General features: G+C 41.0%; 1 long non-coding RNA gene across 5 annotated transcripts; it reads left to right on the forward strand.

Moving 5' to 3' along the window:
- Positions 1-56: 56 nt before the first annotated feature.
- On the forward strand, positions 57-17,957 carry LOC123800538 (uncharacterized). Of its 5 annotated transcripts, XR_015728056.1 has the most exons (8): positions 57-313; positions 1,940-2,049; positions 3,700-4,189; positions 6,832-7,012; positions 8,843-8,926; positions 9,801-9,911; positions 15,090-15,135; positions 15,741-17,957. It is a non-coding gene; the product is annotated as an uncharacterized LOC123800538 (long non-coding RNA). The 5 variants fall into 5 exon arrangements; XR_015728055.1 differs by having other exon boundaries at positions 3,700-7,012; XR_015728057.1 differs by lacking the exon at positions 3,700-4,189.
- The last annotated feature ends 651 nt before the right edge of the window (positions 17,958-18,608 follow it).

Raw genomic sequence — 18,608 nt, forward strand, 5'->3', positions numbered from 1 at the left:
TGCGTTCCGCCCCCGTCGCGGGCAGATGGCGTCACCGCCCAGGCCCAAGAGCGACGCCCAGGAGTACCCGGAAAGGGAGGGAGGCAGCCCATAACCCCTCGGCCCTCGGCCCCAGCGCCCCCTGTGGTGGGAAAACGAACTCCTCCCCGGGGGATACAGGGTCACGTGAAGAAGGTTGGTCCGGCGCTCTCGCCCTGACCCCACCATGACCCCTGCAACCTCTCTACTCCAGTAAATTCTGGGGGCTCTCAAACAGGGCCCTGGGGCGTGGCCAGCAGTGACCCTCATTTCCTGGACTTCCGGAGCCTGACAGGTGAAGCCTCCTTTTGGGAACCTCGGGGAAGCCCGAGGCGACCCCGGTCCAGGAGAGAAAGAAGATACCCCTGGAGAGCCAGGGTGGAGATGGGGGAGCTCCTTGAGCTGAGAGATGGCTTTGACCGGGCTGAGAATGGAAGGGGTCCAGGATCTAGGGGAAGGTGAAGCAAGTAGTGGAAACTTCAGGGATGAGAAGAAGGGGTTTAGTACAGTGAGAAGCTGCTTAGTTTAGTGGGGAGAGGGCTTGACTACTCGATCAAATATTAGGTCACCATTCATTGACAATTAACTAGTCAACTTCATAGTAACATGAACATCTGTTTAACGATAAGTGAAAAAGTGAACACCAGTCCAATTTGTGGTTTGATTACAACCATGTAAAAAAGGAGTTCTGGGGGCACTTGGGTGGCTCAGTCGTTAAGCGTCTGCCTTCAGCTCAAGGCGTGATCCTGGCATTCTGGGATCGAGCCCCACATCAGGCTCCTCTGCTGGGAGCCTGCTTCTTCCTCTCCCACTCCCCTTGCTTGTGTTCCCTCTCTCACTGGCTGTCTCTCTCTCTCTGTCAAATAAATAAATAAAGTCTTTAAAAAAAAAAAAGGGAGTTCTGCATGCAGACAGAAATGAACTAAACTGAGAAAAAAGTAAGTCTAACTATTAGAGAGATTGGATCCGAATGATTTTTTCCCCTTTCGATTTCTGCAAACTCTGTTCTCTAAATAACGATTGATTTGTATTTGATTTTGAAAATACTGGCTGGGCTCTGGTCCCAACTCTGTAGCTATCTAACCTTAGGAAAATCATTTTACTACTTTAGACTTAGGTTTCTACTTCTGCAAAATGAGGAGCTTAAATGAGATGAAGGCGTGGGAGTACAGTGTAAATAAAAGAGCTCTCTATAAACATTTTATGTGAAAATATAAGTAAACATGTACAGTGTGATACCATGTATTTAATGTGAAAAGACCTACGTAACAGATATAAAGACATATTTATGTATCTGTACAGAAAAGGAATGGAAGGCTATGTAACAATTAGTTAACATTGGTTATCTCGGGAGAGGAAAGTGGCATTGGGTGGTGACCAAAAGATACAAAAGAGACTTATTGTTTGGATTTCTTATGAAAATATTATCTTAGAAATATTAAGATAAGTAAGTTAAAATACATGTAAAGTATACGGTCTCTAAGATTCTTTCTAGGGAATCAGTAGACCTCAATTTTTGTATTTTCTCACCTGGATGGGCACAAAGGATCGTCAAAATCATTGAATGCTGCCACACACACACACACACACACACACACACACACACACACCTTGCACCAGTGAGTGAAATGGTGAAGCTACGGATCTGTAGCCATCTGAATCAACAGAGGGCTGTGCTTCGAGGATATTAGTATTATTCATGACAGTCATCTTCTCTCTCAGTTTGGCCAAGAAGGAAGTCCTGTGGTCACTCAGTGATTCCATTTTGGCACTAACTGATATTCTGGCTTCTAATTCATTGCTTAGCTCACTAAATTGGCATTAAAACTACCAAGATTAAAAAAATAACTGCCATGATAGACAAATAAGCCAATACTATTTAGTTATTTGTTTCTAAAGATTTTATTTATTTATTTGACAGAGAGAGCACAAGCAGGGGAAGCAGGAGACGAAGAAGCAGGGTCCCCACTCAGCAGGGAGCCTGATGAAGGACTCAATCCCAGGACCCTGGAATCATGACCTGAGCTGAAGGTAGACGCTTAACCGACTGAGCCACCCAGGCACCCCTATACTCTTTTTTTAAATTAAAATGATATACATACTGCTGTCTTTGCCAATTTTTCCATATCAATAAATTCAAACCAATATTTTAAAAATCTGTCAAGATAGAGAGGCTGGGTTATCCAGGTGTATTCAAGGATAGCCATTTCCTCCTAGATTAAGATACGCCCTCAGGGAGCTGGTATTTCAGACAAAACTGAGAGAGCAGACACAGGTAGATGCAAGCAAAAAAATTTTTTTGGCTACCAGCCATTAACATGATTACATAGTGCAAAGGCGTGTCTGATGTAAAAACAAAAAAAAAAACCAGGATGTTCTGAATGGCGAGACACAGGTGATTTCCTGGTTTGGTGCAGCAGTCCCAAAAGAGTGGATCATATCTCTGCTGTATTCTCTTCTAGAACTCTACTCCAAGCAATCTTCATTTCTTTGATTGTACATATTGACGGTAGGAAGCTCCATAGTGACAGTTTGATAGGAGTATTAGTAGTAAGTAAACTGGCATAGTTTTTAGACTTAAGACACTAAAATTACTAAAAGTTACCTCATTTCTCCAAAAATCTGTATTTTTCTCTGCAATCTGGATAATTCCCAATGTAAGTTACTTATAGTAAGTAAACCCAGGGTCTTATTCAGTGTAACTAGCTCAATAAATAGTTATTGAAGGAAATTTCACAAAGATATCTCAAACTGGGAGACTTTCCTTGCTAATTTTTTTGCTCCCATTTCCTCCTTTCTACACTAACCTGGTTTTGCCTGTTTGTTACCTGTTTTCAATCTCTCTCATCTGAAAGTCTTTCGTTTTCTTTCACCAAGTTTGTTTGTTTAATTTCCAAGGAGTTTTAAGAACTGATGAAGTGAAAGGAGATTTCTTTCATTAAAAAAATTTTTTCCCTGCCCCATAAAAGATTTTTTTAAAGGTATTTGAGAGTTTAGGAACTGGAAAGTTATACTTCGATCTGTTTTGTCTACCTCTTCTCTTTTCTTGGATTCCCACTGAATTCCTCTGATGTGTGTAGATTGAATTTGTGTGATGGGAGAGTTTGACCTCTTCTGTTGAGAGGAAAACAACAATGACCACAAAACCCTGCTGAGCTGGTTCTTCTCCCTAAGCAGGCATGAGTTTCAAACCAGCTCTCTGTGTTGCCCTAGTTCCTCATTGGTGATTTTTCTAGACCTGTTGTACAGGCAGTGGACATTCAGACACCTTCCCAACTCTTTTTTGATGTTAAGGGATCAAACCACGGAGAAGTGCTGGTAATTTGGGAAACCACATGTGTCATAACAAGAGAAATAGGTGTTTTTTTTTTCATTACTGTCCTGTCTTTTTTATTGTATTGCTCAGCACGTAAAGGTGTGATTGTAGGGAAAAACTTTATCTTTTAATGCCAATGGCAGAAACAACAATTAATCTCAAGTATAGGTTGAAATTCTAGAAATACTTGGCAGATCTAGCTTTCCCAAGAAATGTGTTGGTGCCTGGTATTATATTATTTTCAAAAGCTTTTCTAGATGTCCAAATGTAGAAATGTGCAGTTTTCAAGCTTCTGTTTTATCTACTTCTCTGAACAATTCTGTTCCTTATTTCCACGTGCTCTTAATGTTATGTGCCCTCTCCAGGTTCCAATGGGGATTTCCCTTTCAAATTCATCAATATTTTATTTACAAGGAGGTCTTGGAATTTCTCCATAAGTGACTAATACATCCTTTGGAGAGGGGAGGCTTTCATTTTTATCAGAAACTGCCTGCAGAACTCTGAAAAGTTGCGGCCAGAATACTGACGACTGGAATAAACTGAAGGAAACCTAACCCTTATTTGAATTGTAAGAGTCCTTTCTGGGGAATTGAGCCACAGCGAAGGAAGTACATTCAAGCCATTGCTGAGCAGCCAGGAATTCCTTACAGGGGCCCAGCGAATGAATTAAGTAGATGTGGAAAAATTAATGCCCCCATGACATTGATAACTCTGCAAAACTGGCTCAGCAAGGTGATTTGCGAGCTGCCGTGCCTTGTGGTGAAATCATGTTCATCTCTGCCTTCCAAGCTGATCGCCTTCCGGTCAGCCTGCAGCTGGTTGTCAATTGTCTAAAACTCCTGGAAAAAAGGAAAAGTGAGTAAACCCTCCAGAAAGCACAGCAAGCTGCCTCTCATACCCTATAGATCTCCTAAGACGTTACTTAGCAATTTTGGAATTCAAAGGAATGTGCCTGACTTGTGGGAATGATGATTATAGTGATCAAATCACTTAAAAGTTTGCAGAGACTGTTCTGTATCTTGATGGTATCGGTATGACTATTTTCGTTTTGCAAGATGTGATCCCTGCATGAAACTAAGTAAAGGGTACCCTGGATCGCTCTGTATTACTTCTCACAAACTGTGCGTGAATCTACGATGATAAAAAGTTTCCAAAGATTTAAAATGTAAAACAATGTCCAGATTACTGGACTCTTCTTCACCAAATCAGAAAGCTTTATCTAGTCAAGCTTTTTCAAATGTGCAGTAGCTATTAAGTTTGAGCTGCAGGGCAATTTTTTCTGGAAGGGCTTCCTTGCATTTTTTCGAAAACATCAAAAAGAAAAAAAAAAGCTATTTCTTCTATCAGGTTATAGCTCAAGTAGTGTTATACCCATGAGCTGGGATAGTAGCTGACAAGCGGTCTTCTCTCTTTAAATCCAACCTATTTTCTGTTGCCTTTTCCTCTTTCCTCATTTCAGTGGGTCACATGAGCCATTGTTAACCCCTCAAAAAACTGAAAAATTGATGATCTCTGATTATGAGGAGGGTTCAAGTAAAATAAGTATTGCATGTGCATGCAGTTTTCTGAGTGCCCCATAAATACCACTATTTACTATTGAATTACTGTGATCTTTTCGGTGGAGAGGCAGCTGTTACTTAAACTTCCAAACTGAGTTTTGGGCATTCTTTAGAAAATAGGGGCCTAAGAAAAATACCTTAAACAAATAAAATTTAGGCAAACCCAATGGTATCCACCGTTGTTACCATGAACCATGATGATGACATTGGTGGTGTACAAAGAACTTCTGAATTTTAAACTGTATGCCCATGTGTCCTTTTGTTCGATCCTGGCAATTCAGTGACACATGTAATTATCCAGATAAATTATATCCTCTTTTTACAAATGAAATATAAACTTGGAGCGCCGGAGTGATCTGAGGTAAGGAAAGCAAATGAGCCCTGTCTTACCTAAATTTATTCCTCTTAAAGGGAGACAGTAATCTTGACTTTCTATCCCTCCAGGGTTCTATTTGTAACACAAACTATAACCTGGGCACACAATAAGTGTTTGCCAATATCAGTAGTGGTGTAACAACAGTTCAGTATTTATCTGAAACCAGTCCATTTCTACTATAATTTCTTTTCCCTGTGACGTCTAGAACAGAGAACATTTTCCTACTTTGGACTTGGCTAAGCAACCTTTCAAGCCCTGAGCTTTATGTTTATTTCAGATTCAAAAGTAGTCTCATGTCAAGATTTGCTTGCAATGACAGAGTAACTCTGTTCATGATTAGAAGGTGAGCATAACTCAGTGAACAGATGGCTTACATAGTTTGGAGGCTCAGGTTTTCCTTACTTGTGAAATGCCTCTTTCCCCAGGCTGTCATCAGTTGATAAAACAGGGTGGTAAGACTTATCTCAGTGGATTGGCCTGGGACAGGTTACATTTGTTGCCTCCCCAGCATGACTCTACTTGTTCATTTTATTGGCATACTATGGTGAAAAAGCATAGGAACTTGCAGTCTGAAGATTTGGCCTTGTTCTAATTCAGTCACTTCTAATCATATGACCAGGGGCAAGCCATTTAACCTCTCAGTATCTCAATTTTCTCAGCTGTAAATTGCAAATAACAGCATGACTGTCATGCAAGTGTTACAGCGATCAAATGGAACTGTATATATGAAAACAGTTTCTTATTTTTTATTTTGTTTTTTTAAGATTTTATTTTTAAGTAATCTCTACCCCTAACACAGGGCTTGTACCCACAACCCTGCGATCAGAAGTTGCATGATCTACCGACTGAACCAGCCAGGCGTCCCCAAGGATAGTTTTTTAAATGCAAAGCACTTCATGCATTCTCCTTTTTAAAATAATCTTTTTATTATGGGGGTGCTTGGGTGGCTCAGTCAGTTAAGCATCTGATTTCGGCTCAAGTCATGATCTCAGGGTGCTGGGATTGAGCCCCATTTGGGACTCTGCACTTAGTGGGGAACCTGCTTGTCCCTTTGCCCCTACCTCCTCTTGTGCTCTCTCTCTCAAATAAATAAATAAAATCTTTAAATCATATTTTTATTACAAAAACAATACATGTTCACTATGGGATACATTAGAAAAGCAAGGCAAGCTGAAAGGATAAAACAAAGACCACTCGTCAAAGCACCCCCTAGAGCAGTAGTCCTTAGCCTTCAAACAGGTGTCAGGATTGGAGGCCTTGTTCAAACACAGATTGCTGGGGTCATTTCCAGAGTTTCTGATTCAGTATTTCTAGGGTGGGCCCCCAGAATCTGCATTTCCAACAGGTTCCCAGGTGATGCTGGTGTTGCTGATCTGGAGATGGTACTTTGAGAACCACTGACCTAGTGCAAAACACTGATAACTTTATATATACATATATGGTGTATGTTTTTTATTGTTTTTATAAAAACATTGTTTCACCCTATCGTATAACCTGCCTTTTTCATTCAACGAACACCACTTTGTACATGCATTTCTCTATACACGTGCTTCATGCTGCAGCCGAGCAGGCCCAGAAAGCAAGGAAAGAGATTGCTGCCCATCTGGCTGCTGGGAAAGATGAATGAGCTCAGATCCGAGTGGAGCACATTATCCAAGAAGACTACCTTGTGGAGGCCATGGAGATTCTGGAGCTGTGTTGTGATCTGCTGCTGGCTCAGCTTAGCTTGATCCAGGCCACAAAGTAAGACCTATGGAACTTGCACCATTTCTTAGGCTCAAAGGGGTGAGAGAGCATCCCTGCCCCTAGTGAGGGAGAGGGTGGGCTTCAGCTTGTTGGGACTGTGCCAAAGGACTTTGTCTCTAATTTTTATAGGAAGAAGTGTGCTCTTCGAAGAGACTAGGTCAGTCCAAAAAGCCATTTTTAGAACCGTATGGTTGTCTTTTTTCCCCTTGAGCTTGTAGAAAAGTGGGGAAATACAGGCAAAAAAAGAATCCGTAATCACCAAGTCTGGAGCTAAGAATATTGGTATATTTCTTTCAGTCTATATATGTAGTTCTTTTTTTTAAAAAAAGATTTTATTTATTTATTTGAGAGAGAGAGAGACAGAGATAGCGACAGAGAGCACAAGCTGGGAGGAGAGAGAGAAGCAGGCTCCCCAGCTGAGCAAGGAGCCTGATTTGGGGCTCGATGCCAGGACCCCAGAATCATGACCTGGGCCAAGAGCAGACACTTAACCAACTGAGCCACCCAGGCGCCCCTATATATGTGTTTCTGTATTTATCTATGTTGTATAAACACATATGTAACACATATGTGTGTATATATATAGTTACATATACCTATATGTACATATATATTCTAATTTCAGTTAAGAACAATTAGTTGACATTATATTTTGAACATTGTCCATGGGCTACCTTTTATTTATTCATTTATTTTTAAAGATTTTATTTATTTGTCAGAGCGTGCGCACAAGCAGGGGGAGTGGCAGGCAGAGGAGATGCAGGCTCCCCGCTGAGCAAGGAACCTATGCGAGCTGATCCCAGGATCCTGGGATCATGACCTGAGCCAAAGGCAGCCGCTTAACCAACTGAGCCAACCAGGCACCCCTATGGGCTACCTTTGAAGCAGGGGCAAGGGGTAGGGGGCAGGGGGAGAAACATAAAACCTTTGGCTTTTCTTAGGGAGCTGGATTCTGGTCTGGCTGAACCTGTATCTACACTAATCTGGGCAGCTCCTTGCCTCCGATCAGGGGGTATGTGAGTTGAAAATAGTAAGTCTAAGAGTTTTCAGTGCCTGTGCCACGACTGTAGGTGAGGGTATCACTAGCACTACTTGTTTGGAATTGTGGTATTAGTTCGAGGAATCCTTTCTTCTCTTCAAGGACAACCATAAAAGTATTTTCTCCTGCTAGTCTTTAAGTGAAAAAATAGTTTTCTTTTAATGGCAATGATAGAAACAAATAAACCTTACCTAAACAAAAATAAAGCAAAATCTGAAATTGGATTTCTTTTGTGTGGAGAAAAGCGTCGTAATTTATAAGGTGTTTAGAATTAGAGTTTTTAAGTTTAACGTTTATCAGATATTTAAAAACAAAGCAAAGCGCTTGTTCTGTTGCTATTGCTGTTGTTTTGATGCTAAAAGAATATAATTCCAATGAGGTAAGATGAAAGTGACTTCTGCTCTTTTCGTGATTCTTCATCTCAAGCAAATTTGCCGTAACTTGATAAATTTTGCCTTTCTTTTTTTCCTTCCTTCCTTCCTTCCTTCCTTCCTCCCTCCCTCCCCTTCTTCTTTCTTTCTTTCTTTCTTTCTTTCTTTCTTTCTTTCTTCCTTCCTTCCTCCCTCCCTCCCCTCTTTCTTTCTTTCTTTCTTTCTTCTTTCTTTCTTTCTTTTTCTTCCTTTCTTCCTTTCTTCCTTCCTTTCTTCCTTCCTTCCTTCCTTCCTTCCTTCCTTCCTTCCTTCCTTCCTTCCTTTCTTTCTTTCTTTCTTTCTTTCTTTCTTTCTTTCTTTCTTTCTTTCTTTCTTTCTTTCTTTCTTTCTTTCTTTCTTTCTTTCGGTTTGCTCCAGGTATCTAATCAGCAATGTGCAAAGTACAGCCAAGAATATGGCCAACTGTGTCGAACCAACGAGATTGGAACCATCAGCTCTCAGGTAGTACCCTTCCGGAGACACACATTTTTCTAAGCCAAGAAGTCCAGGAAAAGCAAATATGAACAAACTCAGAGCACATAATTTTGTGCAGACTGAAAGGTGTTTAGAAATAAGTTTTGCGGGGCACCTGGGCAGCACAGTCGTTAAGCGTCTGCCTTCGGCTCAGGGCGTGATCCCGGCGTTCCGGGATAGAGTCCCATATCGGGCTCCTCTGCTGGGATCCTGCTTCTTTCTTCCTCTCCCACTCCCCTGCTGTGTTCCCTCTCTCGCTGGCTATCTCTCTGTCACATAAAAAAAAGAAAAAAAAAAAAAAAAGAAAGAAAGAAGTTTTGCATTGGAGGCAGAGCAACTTGGCTAAAGATTCTGGACTGGGGAAATCAGATGCTTATCAAAAACTAGCCTCAAGCAAGCTGAGATGGTTTCTTTAGGAAGAAAGCAAACATTTTCCTAAATGAAACTGGCCTAGTAATATGAAGGAAGTTAATAAATTTAGAAGCTTCAACTTTTGAACATCTTACATCATGACCACACACATATGATTGAGGACTGAAGTTCAGCTGAGATACAGAGATCTAGCTGCAGTGTTGTTTCGTGCTGGTGGACACGCTCAGCATTCAGGGTGTCCATTCTGATTGGATGATGCCTTGCTGTACTGGTTGTTGAGTGTGTTGAACATCACCTCTGACATAATTCATATACTTATAAAATCAGAATTCTCGATTCAAAGTATTTTTTCTTATGTTTATTTTCTTCCTCTTATTTTAGTTGGTTTCATCCCAGGTGAGGGCTGCCATATGATATAAATTAAACTCTTTCTGTTTCTGTGTTTGCAGATATGTGTGTGACCAAATCTGTTATGTTCTGTATCTTGCAGCTAATGTGTAAATTAAACGTGACAACTCTACACCAGGTTCTAGTAGAACAGTACCTGATAGAAATTGCCAAGAACTATAACATGCCATGTAAATCCAAAGCAACCATTATGGTGAGTACTTTCAAGAAGGGAGGCTTGACTTAAAGCTGAGATTTTTATTGTGCACCAGATTTTTTTCTGCTTAGGAATGCGGCTTCTGGAGTAACTCTGGCAGGATTGTAAAGCAGGTGACATTTGCACCTTTTCTCTGCCCACATACTTTTCCTAACAGAGATTGACTTCTGGCTGTCACATGACCCTTCTAAACTGGTAACAACAGAGTAGAAAACAAAGATGAAGATATCTAAAGTGTTATACTTAGGGGCGCCTGGGTGGCTCAGTCGTTAAGCATCTGCCTTGGCTTTGGGAATCGAGCCCCGCATCAGGCTCCTCCACTGGGAGCCTGCTTCTTCCTCTCCCACTCCCCCTGCTTGTGTTCCCTCTGTCCCTGGCTGTCTCTCTCTCTCTGTCAAATAAATAAATAAAATCTTAAAAATAAAAAAATAAAGTGTTAAAAGTGTGTTTAAAAAACAAATAAAAAACAAAACACACACACACACACAAAGAAGTGTGTTAAACATTTTTAGTTCTTAAGATCTCAGTTTTATCCCAGAGATAATTTGCGTTTTAATAAAGAGCTCTTGGAATAAAGGCTGCACGATCCTAAGGTGTAAGGCACTCTCTTTTGGTGATGGTTAAGAGTATGAGTTGAGGGGCGCCTGGGTGGCACAGCGGTTAGGCGTCTGCCTTCAGCTCAGGGTGTGATCCCGGCGATGTGGGATCGAGCCCCACATCAGGCTCTTCCGCTATGAGCCTGCTTCTTCCTCTCCCACTCCCCCTGCTTGTGTTCCCTCTCTTGCTGGCTGTCTCTATCTCTGTCGAATAAATAAATAAAATCGTTAAAAAAAAAGAGTATGAGTTGAACAGTGAGATGGCCTATATTCAGATCCTAGATTCACCATGTACTAACCGTGAGACCTCAGGCAAGTGACTTACCCTTTCAAAGACTCAGTCCTCTGAACTTTAAGAAGGGGTTAATAATAGTTAATAATTATTACCAAGTCTCAGAAGTTCGTTGAGGTGATTAAATGAGCTAATATAAATAAGTAAGTTAAATGCAATGCCTGGCACATAGCCAGTGTAATGAAGTTTTGCTTTTTGTCATCATCACTGAGTGGTTTAATCTTCCAAAATGTCGTCATATAGTGTTTTAGGGCAAGAGGGATATCCCCCTAATGCCTTTGAATTGCTGAGGTGGCAGCTACCATGTTGTATTGTGGTTAAAGGACACATTTCTCTGATGCTTTGCTCCTGACGGTTTCCTGATAGGGACTCTTTTACTCTCGTTTTTTTTCTCTTCCAAAGAGTTTTATGGTTTGTTGAGAAAAGGCACTTTGTAAAAATTTAGACAATACAGAAAGGGACTTTGAAGAAGAAAAAGCCACATGAAATGCCACTAGAGATGTACCCAAGGGCTCAGTCTCTTTTTTTCTTTCTTCTTTAGATGATTTCTTCCTACCTCATGGTTTTCAGCCCTATCTTTACGGTGAGGACTTGCATGTGTACATCACTAGCTAAGACCTCTCGGCTGATGGGAACTCCAGGCTGATATATCCACCACCTTCTTGTCATCTTCACCTGGATGTTTCAGAGGCATCTCAAACTTAACGTGTCCAAAAGTGCTCCTACACCTTTCAAGGACCTACTCATCCTACAGTTCACAGCAAATCTATGCTAGGGCAAAATCCTGATCTCTTCCTTCTCTCCATGCCTAGCCCCCAACCAATCTTCAGCAAATCTGTTGAGCAACCACTCTACCTTCTAAATATATCCAGAATCCTACCACTTCCCACCACCTCCACTGACAGCACACTGATCTAATCTACAATCATCTCTTGCCTGGACGACGGCAATAGCCTCTTCACTGGTTTTCCTGCTTTGACTCCTCTTCCCCATTAACTGATGTTCGATACAGCAGTCAGAGACCTGGCTAGTACCCAAGTCAGCTCATGTCACTCCTCTGCTTTTAAAGCCTTCCACCGGCTTTTTGTAAAAAAAAAAAAAAAATTATTTATTTATTTATTTATTTATTTTTGAAAGTGTGCACGAGCTGGAGGGGGGACAGAGGGAGAAGAAGCAGACTCCCTGCTGAGTGGGACTTGGGGTGGGGCTCAATCCCCGGACCCTGAGATCATGACCTGAGCTGAAATCAGACGCTTAACCCACTGAGCCACCCAGAGGCCCCCTTCCATTAACTTTTTATTTCACTTAGAATAACAGGCAGCAGCTTTCCTCTGACCAAGGAGGCCGCCCACAGGCACTCTCACCTCTTCTCTCTGGCCTCATTCTCTGTACCCTCCCCTCTTATTTACTCTGCCTCAGCCACACTGGCCTCCTCGTGCTTCTTCAAACACATAGGCTAGTTCCCACCTCAGGACCTTTGTACTTCCGGTACTCTGTGTTCTCTAGCTATCTGTCCCATCCCTCCCTCACTTCCTTCAGGTCTGCGCTTACATGTTCTCTTCTCCGAGTCCCTTCCCAGCTACCTTCTCTGCAATGTCAACCTCTTCCCTCTTCTCTGCTTTATGTTTTTGTCTATTGCTCTTATCGCTAACATACTGTACAGTTCACTTAGTGATCTTATTTATTATCTGTTTCTTCCCCTGGAATATCAGTTGTATGTGGACAGGGACTTTTGTCTGTTTTGTTCACCGTAGCATCCCTAGCACTGTGCCGACTTTATATTAAGTGGTCAATAGATTCTGTCAAACGAAAATCCAGAGTTTACCACTGCGAAAGTTTGATAAACTTTCCTGTAGATCTATCTATGCATATTTACATGTAGCTCTTAATCGTTGATGTACCACAGGGTCTGACCTCATAGGCAGTCAAAACACAGTCATTGAAAGAGAGACAAAGAAGCAGCTTGTGGACCAGAGGCTTGAAGTTTGCTGTAAGTGTCATTGACTTACACTAGAGTCTAAGCTGCATGAGGGCAGGAACCATGTCTCTTTGCTCACCATTTCTTCCCCCATGCTTCCAAGAATGTCTGGCAGGTAGTAGGTATGCAATAAACAAATGTGTATTGAACTGAGACCCCCAATGTGATTCGTACCCTCTTGCCTCAGGCTGAAGCCCCCAACAGACCTGGTCAGTAGGGGATTTGCTGAGGATGTTAAGAAAGGTGCCCTTGGCAGAACAGGTGGAACTTTAGCAGGAACTGATGATCCACTCAGGGAAACTAGTGCCAATATCTGCACCAGGGCTCTTTCCTATAAGATCCCCAGCCCCTTGTTTCTCATGCCTTCCTCCTGAAAGACAGTTCAGTACAGAAAGGGAAACGGAATCTGGCGTGCTACTACCGGTAGTGGTAGAGTGTATTTCTACATGGGCTTTTTGAACAGTACAGTAATCTTTGTGAAGTTTTTTTAAGGCCAGGGGGCATATTTACAGTCATTTAGCTGACATTTGATGTGTTTTTATGCTGAACTCATAAGACATAGGCCTATAGTCTTTTATCAACCTCTTGACAGTACCACAATATGGACTGCAAGGAACATTTTTATGAGCTGGACAAATCTGAAAGTCTTTAATGTACCATGACTTAAACTCATGTTTCAATATTTAATTTATATGTAGTGAAAAAAATTTACTCTTTCGTTGAAAATAGTATAAAAATCTCAAAACTTTGTATATAAATTTAGAAAAGTCAAATAAATAGAAGCTAAAGGGCCATAGACATTAATTTTCTTTCTTCTCTGTTTCTTCAGGATGAAGTAAAGAGAAACTGTTTAATTCTTTTCACTTTGCTAGGCGTTTCTGACCCCATGAAACTCTTTTTCAAAGATTTTCTATTTCAGACATAATTTAACTCTGATTTTCCTCGTTGAAATGATTTGTTTGAACCACACCTTGTGTATTGCTCACCTTCCAGCCTTGGAATGCAAGTCCTCTGGTTTAAAATAAAAACGAGTTATAATCTCCAGCTCCATCCATGTCACTGCAAATGGCAGGATTTCATTCCTTGTACAGCTGAATGATATTCCATTGTGTATGTACACACCACATCTTCTTTAACCATTCATCAGTTGACGGACACCTGGGCTGCTTCCATATCTTGGCCATTGGAAATAATGGTGCTATAAGTTATTCAGAGAAAGACAAATACCATATGATTTCACTCATATGTGGAATTTAAGAAAAAACAAGCAGAAAGAAAAAAGAAGAGAGAGAGAGACAAACCAAGAAAAAGTCTTAACTCTAGAGAACACACTGGTGGTTACCAAAGGGGTGGTGGTTGGGGGGGAACAGTTGATGGGGATGAAGGAGGGCACTTGCTGTGACAAGCACTGGTGATGTTTGGAAGTGCTGAGTCACTATATTGTACACCTGAAACTAATGTTACACTGTATGTTAACTAACTGGAATTAAAGTAAAAACTTAAAGAAATAAAGTACAAATGAAAAAGAAAACTTCATTATGGAAACTTGAAGCATATAGGAAATTAGATTAATATATAATGAACTTCCACGTACCCACCAATTTTAACAGTTGTCAACATTCTGCTTCTTTTATTTCCTTTCTCTCTCTCTTCCCAACACTTTTTTTGGTGGGGAAGAAGGAATTTAAAGCGAGTCTCAGACATCACATAATTTCACCTGTAAATACTTCAGTATATATTTCTAACACATACCCTTTGTTTTTGTAGTATAAAACAATGCCATTATGATGTCCGATCCAATGAAAAATAATTCCTTAATATTATATAATACTCAATCTACATTATATTTTGCTAATTGTCTCAAAAATGCATTTTTACAGTTACTTTGTTGAAATCAAGATCCAAAAAGATCTACACATTGTATTTGCTGATGTGTCTTTTAAATCTTTTCATCCTAACACTTCCTTCTTCTGCTTGTCCTTTTCTCCTTGCCACTTATTTGTTGGAGAAAGGGTCCTCTGACTTTATTAAACTGAATCATCCTTCACAACTAGCATCTCCAGGATTAAAGATAAAAGATTTTCCAATTCTTATGTGAGACCACAGGTGACAGAAGAAGCAAAAATCATAGTCACTCCTAAAGCTAATTTCCAGAAGGCATAAAAAAAATCCCCTTCACAAGAAGAAAGCTTGACTGTGATTAAGTTAACTTAAGTTAATTATATGAAATACTTATTGAAGGCTTACTATGAAAAATTAGGTGTTTGGAACTCAAACCAGTCACATCCCAGTGATCTTTTTTCTTTCAGAGTGACTCCTATAAGAAGAATGATTGGCTTCCTTCACTGGTTCCTAGTAAGTATAGAGAATGCTGGTAGAAACTGGAATTGCTTAATATCTGTTGAAGTTTTTCAGTTGTTAAAAAACTATTCCTCAGGATGCCTGGGTGGCTCAGTCAGTTAAGCATCTCACCCTCGATCTCAGCTCAGGTCTTGATCTCAGGGTTGTGAGTTCAAGCCCCACATTAGGCTCCATGCTGGGCATGGGGCCTACTTAAAACAAAGAGACTATTCCTCCATAGGTGAGAGAAGGTTATTAGTGATTCACTAGGAGTATACTGGGTTCCTTTATAGTAGCTAACAGTTTTCAAAGTGGATGTAGATCTCCAAGAGATCTTAACACACAAAAAAAGGTTTTAAAACCACTACCACACTGGATCATCATGGCACATATTTTGAAAAAGTGTGCCTTTTTAAAAAAGTCCAGATTACCCTTGAAGCAAGGGCCAACAAAATGTCACTGCTATGACCGTTTGCACGCCAGGGGAGTTGTCTAGTTCTCCAGCCAGATTATATGCTGCCCTCTCAAAAGTAATAATAGCCCACTGTCTCTAAGTCTGGGACTTCTTTCTGGAAGACTGTATTATTCTGACTTTTAATTATATTTATTAAAATGAACAGGTCCAGGACTCAACCATCCAACTTCTCCAAAGCCAGAATCAAGATCCAAGGTTGGTTTTGATAACTTTATGCTGCCTGATTTTCCCAATGTAAAACCTCAAGCAAACCTATCCATTGACCCCTATGGTTCTGAGGATGTTGATTTTGAAGATCCTATTGGGAGACTTGAAATGCTGAAGAAAACACATAATTCCTTGGTCTTTGATTGGGCAATTAATTGTCCGGGAATCAGGGCTCTTCTGCACAAATTTTAATATGGCTCCCGATGTGTGGGTCTGAAGTTTTCTCATTTACAATCTCTTCCATCTCTTAAAGTCTATGGTTCTCTGTAATAATGTGTGTGTATATGTGTGTGTGTGTGTGTGTCTGCTTGTCTGTGTATACACATATAGTTATTCATGTCTCTTAAAATTCTATAAATTTTAGATGAAGATTCCTGACCTAAAGAATTTTATTAATTATAGCCAATAAACTCTTGATTTCTCCTGGATCCTTATTTCTCTCATGATTATCACTTCTTCCAGGGAGACACAATGGTATGTATTTAAACCCTACCCACTTACTAGCTATATGACTTTTGGTAAATGATACCTCTGTCAGATGTGCATGAGAGAACAAAGAAACTAGAGGAATATGTGTCTTTTTAAAAATGAGTACTTTGGGGGCGCCTGGGTGGCTCAATCAGTTAAGCATCTGACTTTTGGTTTCGGCTCAGGCCGTGATCTCAGGGTCCTGATCTCAGGGTTGTGGGATCAAGCCCCGTGTTGGGCTCTGCGCTCAGCATGGAGTCGGCTTGTCCCTCTCCCTCTGCTCCTGCCCGCTCTCTCTTAAATAAATAAATAAATAAATAAAATCTTTTAAAAAATGAGTATTTTAAAGAAAGAATGTGCAAACACAGAGTGAATGAGAGGTGCTGTCAGAAATCAGTGGAATCCTGTACGTCTGTGTTCTGCTTACTAGTTGTGAGCCTCCTTTTTCTCACCTATAAAATGGAGACAATAATGAGAATTAAAGGAAATAATGTATGTAAAGCTCCTTAGCACTTAATAGCTGCTCAATAAATATTAGTTTCCTTTTCAGTTTCTATTATTTGCTAAGTTACAGTGGGCTAAATATTAGTGACTCTATGAGATTGGATAAAGGAGAGGCTGAGAAAACAAGATGGTCAGATTGTTTCTTGTACAACTGTTTTTCTTTTTGTTTTTAGCAGGCTCCATGCCCAGTGGGGGGCTCCAACTCACTTTGAGCTGAGATCAAGTGTTGGATGCTTAACCAACTGAACCACACAGGCACCTCTGTTTTTCTTTTTAATAGCCTTTATGTTTTAGAGCAGTTTTGGGTTCACAGCAACATGCCAGATTAATTTTTTGAAAGATTTTATTTACTTTTTTGAGAGAGACAGCATGTCAGCGTATGAGTGGGGGGTGGAGGGGCAGAGGGAGGGGGAGGAGGAGAAGCAGATTCCCCACTGAGCAGGGAGCCCGGCACAGGGCTTGATCCCAAGACCCTGAGATCATGACCTGAGCCGAAGTCAGTGGACCCAGGTGCTCCCAAATTAATTTGTATTTATTTATTTATTTATTTATTTATTTATTTATTTATTTATTTAAATTAGAGAGAGAGAGAGAGCACAGTGGTAAGGGCAGAGAAAGAGGGAGAAGCAGACTCCCCACTGAGCAGGGAGCCCAGTATGGGGCTCGATCCCAGTACTCCGCGATCATGACTGAGCTGAAAGCAGATGCTTAACTGACTGAGCCACCCAGGCACCCCAAATTAATTTTTATTTTATTTTATTTCATTAAAGATTTATTTATTCATTTGAGAGAGAAGGAGAGAGCATGAGCGGAGAGAGGGGCAGAAGGAGAGGAAGAAGCAGATCACTTGCTGAGCTCGGAACCCAATTTGGGCTCAATCCGACGACGCATGAGATCGTGACCTGAGCCAAAACCAAGAGTCGCACACTCAACTGACTGAGCCACCTAGGCACCCCCAAATTAATTTTTAAAAAAATATTATTTATTGGGGCACCTGGGTGGCTCAATAGTTAAGCGTCTGCCTTCAGCTCAGGTCATGATCCCGGGGTCCTGGGATTGAGCCCCGCGTCGAGCCCCACGTCGGGCTCCCGGGGAGACTGCTTCTCCCTCTCCCTCTGCCTGCTGCTCCCCCTACTTGTGCTCTCTCTCTCTGTCAAATAAACAAATAAAATCTTTTTAAAAAATCCCTTAAAATTTTATTTATTTATTTATTTATTTATTTATTTATTTATTTATTTATTTATTTATTTATTAGAGAGAGAGTGAGAGAGAGCGAGCAAGCCGGGGGCGGGGGGAAGGTAGGGAGGACCAGAGGGAGAGGGACAAGCAGACTCCCTGCCGAAGAGGAGTCTGACCCATGCAGGGCTCCATCTCACGACTCTGAGGTCATGACCTGAGCTGAAATCAAGAGTCGGTCGCTCAACCGACTGAGCCATCCAGGCGAGCCCCCCAAATTAATTTTTAGATGCAACTATTGGTTATGCAAAATCTTTATTCAGAATCCTAATTTACGTGTCTAGGAGAGTTTGTATTGCCCCTTTTGCAGGTGACAAAGTGGTAACTGTAAACCAAGTTCTCTCTTTAAAAAAACCAGTTTATTCTTGAATGTTTCACTGAAGGATTTCCCCCTCCTCATAAAAAGCATGTTTATTCAAAGAATATGGGGTCAGAGGGAGGATCTTCCAAATCTAAAGCCAGGGACCTACTTGCACAGCAAGCTGGCTGCCTCTCCTATGGAGTATAGCGCCTCACTCTGGCACCTGTTTGAGTCCTAGCTCATCCTCTAGAATGTGTAAGCAGTTTGGTGGAGGATTTTGGTGTTTCCTCAACTGGG

This window comes from Ursus americanus, chromosome 21 (assembly GCF_024610735.1).
Source record: "Ursus americanus isolate L20-20 chromosome 21, mUrsAme1.1.p, whole genome shotgun sequence".
Classification (NCBI taxonomy): domain Eukaryota; kingdom Metazoa; phylum Chordata; class Mammalia; order Carnivora; family Ursidae; genus Ursus; species Ursus americanus.